Below are 14,890 nucleotides of genomic sequence, written 5' to 3' on the forward strand. Positions count from 1 at the left end.
GCGTGTGGCACAAAGCGCTTCTTTCGAAGCTTCCTTCCTATGGGCTTCCCGGGAAATTATGCAATTGGATTACCAGTTTTTTGGCAGATCGGAGCATCAAGGTCGTTGTCGACGGTGCATGCTCCGACTTAAAATTCGTCAATGCTGGTGTTCCACAAGGCTGCGTTCTATCACCCACTCTGTTTCTTCTGCATACCAATGACTTGTTGCAAATCAGTAACATTCACTGCTATGCAGACGACAGCACCGTAGACATCTCATACACCGGCCGTGCTAATATTTCTCGAAGAAACGTCGAAAAAAAACCGGAACAAACTTGTGTCTGAAATCGAGTCTTCGTTAAACAAAGTCTCGAACTGGGGTCGACTAAACCTAGTCCATTTCAACCCCAAAAAGACGCAAGTTTGCCCGTTAACTGCTAAAAAAACACCATTTGTCGTATCTCCACGATTCGAGAACATTCCGTTAGCCGCCACAGCTAGTATCGGAATACTTGGCGTCGATATTTCGAACCTCGTTCAGTTCCGCGGTCATTTGGAAGGCAAAGCCAAATTGGCATCAAAAAAGCTCGGTCTGCTCAGCAAGGCAAGACAATATTTCACGTCGGCCCATCATCTAAGACGATACAAGGCGCAAATTCGGCCTTACATGGAGTACTGCTCTCACCTCTGGGCAGGTGCTCCCCAGTACCAGCTCCTTCCATTTAACCGTATCCAACGTAGAGCAGCTCGAAATATCGATGATCAAGCCCTTTCTGATCCATGAAGCCATCAAATATATACATATATTTGATGGCATAGGTTGGCGGACGAGCATATGGGCCACCTGCTGGTAAATGGTCACCACCGCCCATAGACAATAGCGCCGTAAGAAATGCTAATCATTCGTTACATCTCCAATGCGCCACCAGCGTTGGGAACTAAGCTGTTATGTCCTTTGTGCCTGTAGTTACACTGACTCACTCACTGAGTGCTGTTGTTTGGCGGTACAATATCTGATGAATGGGTGGTACCTACCCAGACGGGCTTGCACAAAGCCCTGCCACCAAATAATAAAGCCATTAGTTATAAATAATGGTAGATTATTTAATTTAATCGTTTGAAATAGTTTGTAATTAGTAAGATCTTTATTGCGATATAAAAAATATCGGTAAAACAATAAATAAGTATTTTATCTTCGATAACAAAATGGCCGACCTTTGACGTCAGCTCGATTGCCAAATTCAATAAAATGGCGGTGTATTGACGTGGCCTTTAGTTTTGTTTTTGTCACATTTTTTTACATGAAAAGTGTTTTATTCGTACGAACACGATTCAATTTGTACAGAACGTATTCGTGTTTTCAAATTCCGGTTGAATTGGAAATATCTGTAAATAGTACAGAATATGATTGGATGAAATAGGGAAGTTCATGAATATGTTTACAATATGGTTACATTTTTATGGTTATATATTTTGAGAAGCTATAAATAAATGTATTTAAATATATAATAGGTTTTATTGATATTAAAAGTTAAAACTACCACATATTCGTAAAAGAAAATACCGAGGGAATAACCGGCAAAAGAAAATTTTATTTTCGTCTAATAACGTCCAGTTCTAGAGTTTCTTGCCGGTTCTTCTCGTTGGAATCTACTTTCCGAACCGGAACTTTACTTTTAATTTAACTGTACATAACTGAACCTATTCGAATAAAGAATATTTTGATTTTCCTTTTTTTTCAGTTTTGTAATAGTTTTAAATTTTCAATATAATAAAGATATAGACAGAGACAATCATATAATTTTCAAATGCAAAGAAAAAATTTAATAAAAACATTTTGTCGTATCACACACAGCTGATGTTAAATGGGGATTTACTCGAGGATGGGAGGGAGCGTGGGGAACTATTGAATTTTGAAAATTACATGTAAATACTCACGCATGTCAGATATTGATAGTGTACAACGAGCCTTTGATGACAAAGGTATGCTAATCGGCAAGTCTGTATTATGCGGACGGCTATAGGGTAGGGTAGAAATAAAACATATTCGGGCGCGTCAGATATTCAGAGAGGATGTTAAGTGAACTCTAAAAATTTTCCCAAACAAAAGACTGACGATTTAGAAGCGACGCAAGCTCGTAGCAATTTTTTTTTTATTGCTATTCAAATAGCCATATCATGTGAGATATTTACACGGACGGTTCAAATAGATGTCCCAGTGATGCTAGCCAAAAATCTGACAATAATTTTGAGAGATAATGCTAATCTGACGGCTAGAAAAAAATTGTACATGACTTTTTACTTAAATTAAGATGATTTGGGCGAAGACGATTGGTCCGAGTCTGATACCGATATTTTCAGTAGTTTAAAACATAATAAACATACATAACATAATCAGCCTGTAAATTTCCCACTGCTGGGCTAAGGCCTACTCTCTCGTTGAGGAGAAGGTATGGAGCATATTCCACCACGCTGCTCCAATGCGGGTTGGTGGAATACACATGTGGCAGAATTTCGTTGAAATTAGACACATGCAGGTTTCCTCACGATGTTTTCCTTCACCGCCGAGCACGAGATGAATTAGAAACACAAATTAAGCACATGAAAACTCAGTGGTGCCTGCCAGGGTTTGAACCCGAAATCATTGGTTAAGATGCACGCGTTCTAACCACTGGGCCATCTCGGCTCTATCTCGGTTTATACAGAGCAAAATTATATTATTTTATTGCCTCGAACAAGATCGCCTGATCGAACACTAATCTATACTTATAAAATGATTTATCCCAACGACTAGATAGCTGCAATTTTGAATCTTTTTATGTAATAGGCACCTGGCTGTAAGTGGTCACCACCACCCATCGACATAGATAAGGAATAATAACCATTCCTTACACACCAATGCACCACCAACCTTGAGAGCTAAGATGTTAAGTATTATGTGTCTGTAGTTACATTGACTAACTCACACTTCAAACCGGAACTCAATTATATATCTGATGATGTGTGCTACCTACCCAGACGAGCTAGCAGACAGCTCTCCTACCAAGAAAATTTGAAACATTAGTTTGGAAAAACACATATTCGCTTTATATTTATATTATTACAAGCTATGAGCTTTCTCCTTCTTCTCTCCCTTGACTCTCTACGTGACATGTTTCTTCTCTGTCATAAATTCCATTTATATGCCATAGTCCTGAGCTATCTCTATGTCTGTCAATACGATTGTGTCAGTGGTCGGAATATGGTAACAAGAAGAAATAATTTCGTTATTTATAACAGTACTAGTCTGATATTAATAGTAAATATGACGTAGTAGGACTTAAAGCCGCACCTCGATGATGCAAATTACGTATCCAATATGCTCTTGAGGTAATGCAGTTATTCCGCCCGATACGAAAGCTGGCATATTCGACGCCACGATTTGCTATTTTTACACGAAAATTTCGTCCAACAGGTGACGCCAAGTTTTGGTCACCAACGATACCAACTTTTGAGCCAACAATTGGCGCCAATATCTGGGATATTAGCGCCAATTTTACAATGAGGCATAAGCCGTTAGCCAAGATCCCTCAGCTTATATCTCATATTGAAAAAAAAAACAAACAGAGGAGACACAATATCAATATTATTATCTGCGTATCAAAAATCAATGCTAATAAATAATTCGGCTCGACACTAAGTCACGATGATTATGAGAACAAAGCAGCTGCAGGGATTAATTATTAAAATGGATATCGAACTGGTTATCTGTTTTTCTGCGCAGCCGTTTCATGAAATAATAATCCTTTGGCTTATGTAAATGTCATTGGGTCAGCGTAACCTTCAAAATTTTACGAGCGAATTTTAATTCTATATGTCCGACGAATACGGTTCAATTTTAAATTTTGCGACGTTTTAATTCACCTTTAAAACGCTTGCAGCAATTAAAACTGTACTTTATAACGCGGTAATAAAGTCGATATTTAATTAAATTTAGTATCAATTATCAGTAATGGAGCGTACTTAAAAATGTACGATTTTAGTATTCGCAGTGGAATTGGAAAATTTTTGAGCAAAAGGAAAAATTAATATTTGAATTACAGATTCGTTTGAAATTTCAGATATGTTGAATTTTGCTCATTTCCGTGAATGTGATTTTCGTCAATGCTTTTGTACGTGGGAGGCGCATTGGCCCAGTGGATTGAATACGCGATATTTTATCGACGATGGGAAATTCAAATACTCCTTTATTACAAGTGTGATGTACTAATCAATTTTTGAGGGTTGGTGTAAAATTATTTTAAGTAAGTCCTATATTATTAGTTTTTTTTTATGATATAGGTAGGCGGACGAGCAAATAGGCCACGTGATGGTAAGTGGTCACCACCGCCCATAGACAATGGAACTGTAACAAATATTAACCATTACTCAAACCACCAATGCGCCACCTGACTTGGGAACTAAGATGTTATGTCCCTTGTGCCTGTAGTTACACTGGCCCACTCACCCTTCAAACACCCTTCGAACACAACAATACTAGGTACTGCTGTTTACCGGTAGAATATCTATCGTGGAAGGGCTTTGTGCAAGCCCGTCTGGACAGTATCCACCCACTCATCAGATATTTACCACCAAACAGCAATACTTCGTATCGTAGTGTTCTGGTTTGAAGGAACACACTTACTACAGGAATAGGAATATAAAATTTTTGCTGCCAAGATTGTTGGCGCATTGATCTATGCAAAAGTATATGGACGGCGGTGACCACTTACCATCGGGTACCCATTTGCTTGTCCACCTACCTTTTACATAGAAATAAATTTAATTTAACCAAAGATAAATATTATAACGAAGAGGAAAAATCCGTGCCATATAATAATTCCAGTAGATATACCACTTTAGATAATGCATGTCTCGTCAAATGTTCCCTGTCCCTTATACCCCAATCTCCAATGACGTCACACACCATCAACCCATAAATTTTTATATCTTCATTCTGTCTATTTATAAAGGAAGTCTCAAAATAAGGGTGATATTAGGCATGTTGCATACTAGTCGTTTTTCAAACCTTCGAATTGTTTCGTAAAGCACGAATTCAGTTCTGCAAGATGACAGTGAACATTTACGGATCTTCGAGAATCAAGTTACGATCAGTGTTGGCAATTGAACAATGGTCACATAAAACCTTTTTACACAAAACTTTTTTAAGTACGCAGACAGACGAGCTAATTTACGACGAGAAGAACTATTCTATCCGCATAGATTTGCTCTGTACGTAATATCACCACTCCACAAACACGCCGCGGGCGGGATCGTGATATTAATCATACATTATTCATGAACACACCCAGAATAAGCATAACCTAACAGGAAAATGTAACGCTCAGTGTGTACACAGCCTAAAACATTTCAAGTAACGAGGCTATTCTTGGGTAGACTTCCTACTTATCACGGAAACAACAGTCGTATAAACACAGCTTTACTTTAACCCTGCTCCATGATGAAGGATTTCGCATTCAATAACGTTCGGAAATAAAACTTCGTACCAGATATATCAACCATGAGATCTTGTACCTTTCGTGCTTAATAGTATAAAGTAATAAGTCTCATCTCTTTTTGAGAAGGTTTGGAGCATATTCCACCAGTCTGCTCCAATGCGGGTTGGTTATACACATGTGGCAGAATTTCGTTGAAATTAGACACATGCAGGTTTCCTCACGATGTTTACCTTCACCGCGGAGCACGAGATGAATTATAAACACAAATTAAGCACATGAAAATTCAGTGGTGCCTGCCTGGGTTTAAACCCGAAAGCATCGGTTAAGATGCACGCGTTCTAACCACTGGGCCATCTCGTCTCATCGTGGTTTATCGCAAGGGAGATCAACTACGCTGGACATATTATAGTTCTGTGCTCGCAAAAACAGTCAATCTCAAATCCTATGAAACGGCAAATTCAATACGACCGGAAAGAGTTCAAGCACAGAAGGCACGGGACTGTCACAGATAATTTACAAATTTGGAGCTACTGCTGAGAATTTATTGACTCACGTACTTCCAGATAAGTCGTATAAGCTAGCTACTTAACCAACGTGTATTCCCATTGACCCTTATCTATTAATTATATTTTAATATAACCATAAAATCATCGATAAAATTTTACGCACTTGATATGGCGTTCCGAACACTTACTCTGTTCGATTGAACTGTACTGCAGACCGTTCACCTGACATTAGTGTGGCTTTGCCATTCGCTCAGTGCGCCAGCGTACGGAGCGGCACTACAATAATTCGAAAATCCGAATCAATGTATGGGAATTAAGAAGTAGTATTACAACAAATTGTTTAAATTAACATTTTTGTGCATCGTAGAATATCTGTCAATACATAGAAATAATTGAGACATTTACTATAGACCTGCGTCATTTGACTATAAAATCGATATCCACGCTTCAGCAGTATCCCCTTAGAGTAAAATTCGAAATATAACCCACACCACCTAGATGTCCGAAAATCCACAAAAGCGCGTACTTCTTCCTGAAAGGCCGGCAACGCACCTGCAAGCCCCCCTATGTTGCAGATGTCTATAGGCGATGGTAGTCACTTTCCATCAGGTGAGCCTCCTGCTCGTTTGCCACGTATGCCTTAAAAAAAAGAGCTCACATCATACAGGAAACATTATAAACGGACTGACGTTGATGCGGTATTTTGATACGCGTATCCTTTAAGTTATAATTGGTAGTAATAATACCACAGTGTGTCGATTACCTAACTTTAAGTATCCTTCGTAAAAATGTCCTCATAACTTAATTCTATACGTTTTCCGAAGTAAAACTTCCTTCTTTTATTAAATTGTAAAAGGAATTGGCGCTCATTGATTGAATGAGGATAGATTTTGATTAAATATATTCCTTGTACCGAGGGGTGAAACTTTGTTTTTTACAGTATCCTTTTGCCGACATACTATAAGAATAGTTTTTGGAAATTAAAAATATATATGTATATATACATAGTAACGCCACTTTCAGCCATATTTTCACTCTTGATAAACCACTTAATAAAACACTAAGAGTTTTGTTATCGCCAAGATCCAATTAAAGTTTTACCCAGAGATTATCTTTCAAATAAAGTTATAAATAAATATTGTGTTACAGCATCCCGCCGGCTAATTGCCGCCCGATTGAAACCAACTACGTGCTCATTCACACTGAAGGTCCGTATTTACCGGTTCGTTTTTAGGAGATCCATCGCAACTGGAGGTCATGTTCACAGCGTATAGAACCATTTTTCTTTTCTTACGTCTGTAAAAGGAGCCGATGTATAGTTCGGTATTTCCTACTGGATAAACACTATCACGTGTGTGAACTTAATCGTACAACTAACTGTTTTCAATCGAACAAGGACTAAAGATAAACAAACCTTAGATTTATGAATTCCTTGCAGTTTGCTAGTCGCTCTGCTATATTTTGCACCACAAACATTTCTTCACTAATATATCTTTATTTATAATATAATAATATTCCACGTAACTTATTGTAAACACTTTTATTTTACTTGATGATGTTCCCAATGTTCTGATAACCTTCGTCGACGTTAAAAACGGCATCTCCATAATGAATATCGTAGATTCCGCAAAATCGATAAATCCTTCTTGGGGCAAGGTTGTCTATACTCAAAATCAGATGCAGATATTTTTGACTTTGCCGATTCATAACATTAAATCATAAAAATATACAGTTATAAAAAAAGCATATTATTCAATACAGGATTATGTAGATGACAAAAAGGGTGGAGCGAATACTTGTTGACTTCCAGACAGGATATATTATATATGTACATAATTATATAATTGTATTAAACTAACATAATTTTAAATATTGGAAAAGAGTAACAACTGAGATTCTTCCCGGTTTTTCTCGGTAGAATCTACATTCCGAACCGGTGGTAGCTTTGTAAAAGCCTAGTTGACTAAATTATATTTTGATTTTGATTGATTATTCAAGCGATATCGCGTAAATTGGCTGTCAAATGTTGATCATTTATCATTCCTTTCTGTGGTTGTAACTCATAACGTCGTGGCTAAATAAAGACGTATGCTATAATACGGACCCTGTAAAACGGACCACTGTGTGAATGAGGCCTAAGCGATAGATCTTAAGCCGTCTGACGCCTTTGCATCTATCTATAGAGCAGAAAAATCCGAAGTTAAGGTTTCATGATCATTAAATTAAACTGTAATCGTTTTAAATGTTAATCTAATTTAAAAAACTACTTTCACTGGGTAGTAAGGCTTTATATCAATCCGTTTGGGTAACCGCCAAACAGCAATACTTAGAATGGTAGTGTACCGGTTTGGAGGGGGTGAGTGAGCCAGTGTAGACTCAAGGGACATAACATCTTAGTTCCAAAGGTTAGTTGCATATTGACGATTGGATCAATAATATTTGCTGCAGTGCTTGTAGTTAACAAGCGATGGTGACCACGTACTATCAGGTAGGCTATTTACCAGCCTGTCTACATTATTTTATTAAAATAAATTCAATAATAAAAACATAACAGTTCTAAATATGAGCCGAGATGGCCCAGCGGTTAGAACGCGTGCATCTTAACCGATGATTTCGGGTTCAAACCCAGGCGGGCCCCACTGAATTTTCATGTGCGTAATTTGTGTTTATAAATCATCTCGTGCAGGAAAACATCGTGAGGAAACCTGCATGTGTCTAATTTCAACGAAATTCTGCCACATGTGTATTCTACCCGCGTTGGAGCAGCGTGGTGGAATATGCTCCAAACTTTCTCCTCAAAGGGAGAGGAGGCCTTAGCCCAGCAGTAGGAAATTTACAAGCTGCTAATGTAAAAAAAATGTATGTAATGTTATTCCAAATAATGAAATACACGTATTAATGAATGTTATAAGCAGCTGCTCGTCCCGACTTCATGTTGGCGAAATTGACTCAAAAGTTAACCCTCCCGTTACCCAAAAAGTAGAAATATCCAAAAATCTTACGCTCCATAACGCTTCACTCCGTGCCAGCTTTCTTCCTCCTTGCATGTGCGTGGCATTTATATAATATATACTTCGTTACTTTATATACTAAAAAATAACGAAACGTTATCTTTTTTTTTTGTATTTCACTAAATTTTTCTTAAATAATAAATTAATAAAAAAACCATCAATCCTTTCAAAACTGCCTTGCGTCTCGAACCAGAGACTTTCTGATCGACGTAATTTTGTTAAAAAAAAAAAAACTTCGCGTTCTAATGTTTTATTTTTAAAAATGAACTTTAAATTTATGACCAGCGAATGTAAGTTTACCTCGACATGTGTAAGTTACCTAAGACCTTAATAAAGATGTGTTAGGCAGCCATTCGTTAGTATTACGTTAATGTCCAAGGCGTGAACTATTTGCGGAAAGGGCTTTTACGATAAAATGTTTTTTGTGTCCGAACTTCTTACATACTTAAGTATTAGCTTACGGTTTCGTTTATGGATTTTATTATAGTTTATTTATAATATACGGTCCAGTAGTTAAAACACGTGCAGTGGCGTAATAAGATTTTTCAGAACCCACTGCCAAAAATAGAACTTTGTCCCAAAAAAAAAATGTTTCGTGCCCATTGAACCAGGGAACAAGCAACCTCTTTGGTTACACTGGCATAGCTACGCCATGAACACGTGAGTCTTAAGTGAATATCGAGGTTTCCAACCCATAGCAGCCATTACCTTCGAATTTTAACGTGCATCAAATCTACCGAATATGTCAATCAACCCGCTTTAGATCAGCGGAATGAACCCCGAACCCTCATCTACAAAAAGGTGGGGCTTTAGACCAGCAATGGGACTATGCACTGTAATATCTCCTACGCAGACGGTATTTGCTTAGAAAAGTCGCTGAAATAGGTCAGGAGGTCATCATATACCCACAAAACATATACATACATACATTACATACGTAAACTAAATCGATTTCTTATAACCTCAACATGTTGGATTGGCATGCGAGGTTTTTTTTTTCATAGGTAGACGTAGGTTAGTTAAACGCTTAGAATTAATACACGCGAATAATCCAGTAGTTAATTGCAAATTGTGTGCCTTCGCAGCGGAGAGGCGGGATTAATGGACTAAGGAGGGAAGGGGGCGCTTAAGAAACCGTAAAATTAGTGTGACGTAATTTACGGATGGCCTCGTATTGCTTGATCTTTCGGATATTATTAAATAATAGTATTCTTTAAACTGTTCTTGGTGGTAGGATTTTGTGCAAACCCATCTGGGTTAGGACCAACCCACTCATCAGATATTCCTCAGTCATACAGCAATACTTAGCATTGTTGTGTTCCGGTTTTAAGTATGAGTGAGCTATTGTAACAGGTACTAGTGACGTAACATCTTCGTTTCTGAGGTATGCCCTCACAAAACATCTACCGATGGATTGGTGGTTAAGGAATGGTTGATATTCCTCACAGCGGATATGTCTATTAATTGTAGCGACCACTTGCCATTGAATGGCACATTTGCTTATCCGTCTACTTATTTAAAAAAAAAAAGGATATAATCCTCAAAAATTAATTGGACAACATCACATACATTACTCTGATCCCAATGTAAGTAGCTAAATCACTTGTGTTATGGAAAATCACACGTAACGACGGTACCACAAACACCCAGACCCAAGACAACATGGAAAACTAATGAATTTTTTATACATCGACTCGGCCGGGAATCGAACCCGGGACCTCGGAATGGCGTACCCATGAAAACCGGTGTACACACTACTCGACCACGGAGGTCGTCAATTAATGGTAGACTTCAATGGAAACACTTTCAAACAAAGATTAATAATGGTACGTGAGCATTAAAACTAACTCGCACTGTACCAGTTTTAAATGTAATAGACCACTTCATACTCACATCTACCGACTGATGGAATGTGACTACCACCGGTCATGGATATCCACACTGGGGGATTCTTATAGGCTCTTTTCTTGAAGATTTCCAAGTCGTACACGTTCGGAAAAATCGCCGGCGGAATATGACAGAGTGATATTCCGCCGATATACTAGTCTATACTAGTAGTAGTATTATAAATGTGTAAGTAACTCTGTCTGTCTGTCTGTCTGTCTGTCGCTCTTTAACTGGCAAACCAATGAACCGAATTTGACGAAATTTGGTATGAAGCAAGCTTTAACTCCAAGGAATGACATAGGCTGCTTTTGCCTAGCACATGACATAGTCGCTGACCTCACGGTCATGGCTTCAGCTAACAGGTCCTCTGTTAGTGTTTAAAGTCGTGTGTGAAAAGTGTTTACTTAACAAGATAATTAAGACTAATGACTAGATTTTCTACTTGTTTTGAGACGCGTTTTAGATGTTGGCCGTCAGGTGTAAAGAGCCTTTCCTTGGCGTTCAAGCTTGATTCCTAACAGATCTTATAAATTTTGGTTCCGTGGTTTGTCCGTGAAAGTGCAACATATAAACAGACAGAATTACTTTCGTATTCATAGTATAGTATAGATTTCTTCTCGTTTTAAGAAAAAAACAGTTAAGCGCTGTTCTGGTCGTATATTTTCCGTTAAAACGTCACGATGACATCATCAGTTGTCTTCAACTGTTGCTTTCGTGTTTGATAGGGGGGGGGGGGGGGCTTATTATGATATGTCTCTTTCTGTATCCCTGATAGCATGTCTGCAGAATTTTATGATGACGACCGAAATGGTTTTAGTGCCGAAGCGAAGTAAAAAGTGAGCCCTTGCACTATTGGTGTCACCACTCCTGACACAGTATGCAAAAATGGAGGGGTAAATTATTTAACACATTTTTTTTGTAAATATTTGTTAAATTTACTAATAACAAAATATATGCCAAACATATATTAAGCTAGCACAACCGGCAGCAGTTACTCGCGCGACATTTGTAAAAAAATTACCTATAGCACACAAACCGTCAGCTCAATTTTACATCACCATCTCCACTTGCCCGTCCGCCTACCTATTACTACATAAATAAAATTAAAAAAACAACTAAAATTTAATTTCCGACAATATTAGCTACTAATGGCCGGTCCTCTTGACGTTAGAAAGACAGCTATTTTTTTTTTTTTCTTTATCTAGTAGATGTAATTTTAACAAAGGTACTAAATGATTCTGATTCTGGTATTTTAAAACTTATCTGTTAGTTTGTATAGTCATTCTGATGCACGGCAACGTCGGCATAATAATATTACCTGAGGATGTTTGTATAATCGCTGGACATTGTGCACCCGACGGACCAGCTTTGTAATTGGTTTATTTTCTTTTCGATGCCCTCAAAGCTTCGACGGTCGACCTTTGAATTTTTCAGGAGTTTTTTTAGGAGTACCTTTTGACACGACAATTTCTGTGATACGAGTTTTCTGAGATTCCGAGTATATTTACAATTCAAACGAGTTGATATTTTCAATTTTGTAACGTTCTTTACATTTCATTTAGTAAATCATTTAAATATACATTTGGTATTTGCACAAGCGTTTCAGCGATCGTCAATACAAGATCTGTTCGAAGCAAAGATGGCGCGTCGTCATGGCAACAGTTGCCTGGCAACGGAAATATGACGTTACCATAAATAGAATTCTAGGGACAACTCGTCAGTTTAAAGATAAAATAAAATGTAAATACTTACTTACAATTTAATTTTATATTAGTTATATATAATATTAAAAAGATGACAAAAAAGCGTGGATTTAACTTGACTTACAGGCAGGATATATTGTATTTAGCCACCATAATCCATCTCAAATGGAAAAGAGTAACTACTGAGTTTCTTGCCGGTTCTTCTCGGTAGAATCTATATACCGAACTGGTGGTAGCTCTACTTGATACATTTTGTAAAATTACAATTCAAAAGTGCTTATAAAAGTCTAATTGAATTAAATATATTTTTATATTATTATTTTTGGGTAATATCAATAGGCTTTCGTTAACACTAAATTGTCTTCCATATATAAAAGCCAAATTAATCTTATCGTTAGGTAAAACTCGCCTGGGTTCTTAAAATATTCTACTACCGAATATTAATTGAAATTTATATCACTTACAACCCAGGTGTATAGGTTAATAACCAGGTGTTAGGTAACCTAGCCCAAAAGTCAGTCAGATTTTACGTGGTCGCCTTCTCAAATGATATTTTATCGTCTGCCATCATAAAATAACAATAATTTAAAAAAAGAACGGTTTTTGGTTTTTAATACGTTCCTAAATCATTCATCCAATTTGGATGAAACCTTGATGAGTGCTGCCCACGTTCCTAGACCAAAAAAATACAAGTATTTTGCTATTGGCACCCTCGAGGATAAGGTCGATTTATAAGCCGTGAAGGCACACGGCTAGACGCTCCTCAATGCTACCTTTATATTTATAATTCATATTTATTAATTGGTTGCATTAATTAATGCAATCAATTTGTCTTTTTGATTTACATTTCTTTTTGATTACTTTTGAAATTAATATAAAATTATGTTTTCTTTTTATACATGCTCTGTTCTTCTTTGAGTAATTGTGACACTTAGAATAGAATATTACTTTTGTTATAATCTATTATTTTAATCAGGATACACATAGTCGAAGAACCAAATAAAATAAATAAATTGTCTTTAATTATAAAATAGTTAATTTCGATGTTTGTTTTTGGCGTCTCTTGACGAACACGTGTTTTTTGGTCGTATGCTTGTCCTTCAATATAAACGATTTATGTAAATATTTATTTTATTCATGACAAGCCGGGACGAGAAGCTAGTATTTGATAAAGAAAAATGTCAAACACATTAAATTCTTCTGTAAATATATCGATATGAAAATACACAAAAAAAAATCTCAAAAGGTTGCCATAGTAATCGTCTTTTGTATTCAAATTCTTTTACAGGAAAAACAAAGTGAGAACAAAGAGTTTTTAATGTAACATTTTAAGATATTTCATTGAATCCTTTTACCTATTAAGTATAATATTGTTAATTTTATCTTGTGTTGTTATATTGTATATTAAAAAAGCGTAACAAAAATTATCAAAGAAATGATGAGCCAAAACGATATTTTTACGTGAAACTTAAAGTGGGATCTAAGCCGGATAAGTCTGAATTTTCATGTGCTTAATTTGTATTTACAATTGAACTCGTGCTCGGCGGTAATAAAAATTGACGTATTATTTTTACATACATTACATTAGCAGCCTCTAAATTTCCCACTGCTGGGCTAAGGCCTGATCTCCCTCTCTCTCGTTGAAATTAGACACATGTAGGTTTCCTCGCGATGTTTTCCTTCACCGCCGAGCAGGAGATGAATTATAAACACAAATTAAGCACATGAAAATTCAGTGGTGCCTGCCTGGGTTTGAACCCGAAATCATCGGTTAAGATGCACGCGTTCTAACCACTGGGCCATCTCGGCTCTACTCGATGTATTATTTAATGACTTAATATATACACTTCTATTAATAATCGTGATCGCCCAGTGATCGAAATTAGACCATAAAAGTTATCGAATATGATATAAAACTATTCAAAAATGCTCCTAAGAGTATATTTGAATACAATTTAATAAATAATTATTTTGACCTTTTTAATATTGTCTTCTCTTTCCTGCCCGTGTCCAAATCTGTTTTGGGTTGGAACAAAAAATACCCCTACGTGTCGCCTGAAAGGTTACGCCCTATCGCGTATTATTTTTACATACATTCCATTCTTAGTATTTCTCATGCTGCAAAAATATTTGGCAATATGTTTACGGCCGGCCGTAAGGTGAGGACTGTTATTGGCCGTCTGGGTAGGTACCACCCACTCATCAGATATTCCTGTGTTCCGGTTTGGATCAGGATGAGTGATCCAGTGTAACTACAGGCACAAGAGACATGTCATCTTAGTTCCCAAGGTTGGTGGCGCATTGGTGTTGTAAGGAATGGTTAAT

General features: G+C 37.0%; 2 protein-coding genes across 2 annotated transcripts in view; both read left to right on the forward strand.

The window, feature by feature from the left end:
• LOC113396755 (chorion class A protein Ld2/Ld41-like) overlaps positions 1-10,603 on the forward strand; it is a 207,844-nt gene extending 197,241 nt beyond the window's left edge. The window contains exon 3 of the transcript XR_010309721.1: positions 10,593-10,603. The gene's annotated coding sequence lies outside the window, so the exon portion shown is untranslated. The remainder of the gene's footprint in view (positions 1-10,592) is intronic.
• Positions 1-14,890, forward strand: part of Dgk (Diacyl glycerol kinase) — a 145,613-nt gene that overhangs the window by 108,292 nt on the left and 22,431 nt on the right. The gene's annotated exons all lie outside the window — the stretch shown is intronic.

Source organism: Vanessa tameamea, chromosome 28, assembly GCF_037043105.1.
Source record: "Vanessa tameamea isolate UH-Manoa-2023 chromosome 28, ilVanTame1 primary haplotype, whole genome shotgun sequence".
NCBI classification, from domain to species: Eukaryota; Metazoa; Arthropoda; class Insecta; order Lepidoptera; family Nymphalidae; genus Vanessa; species Vanessa tameamea.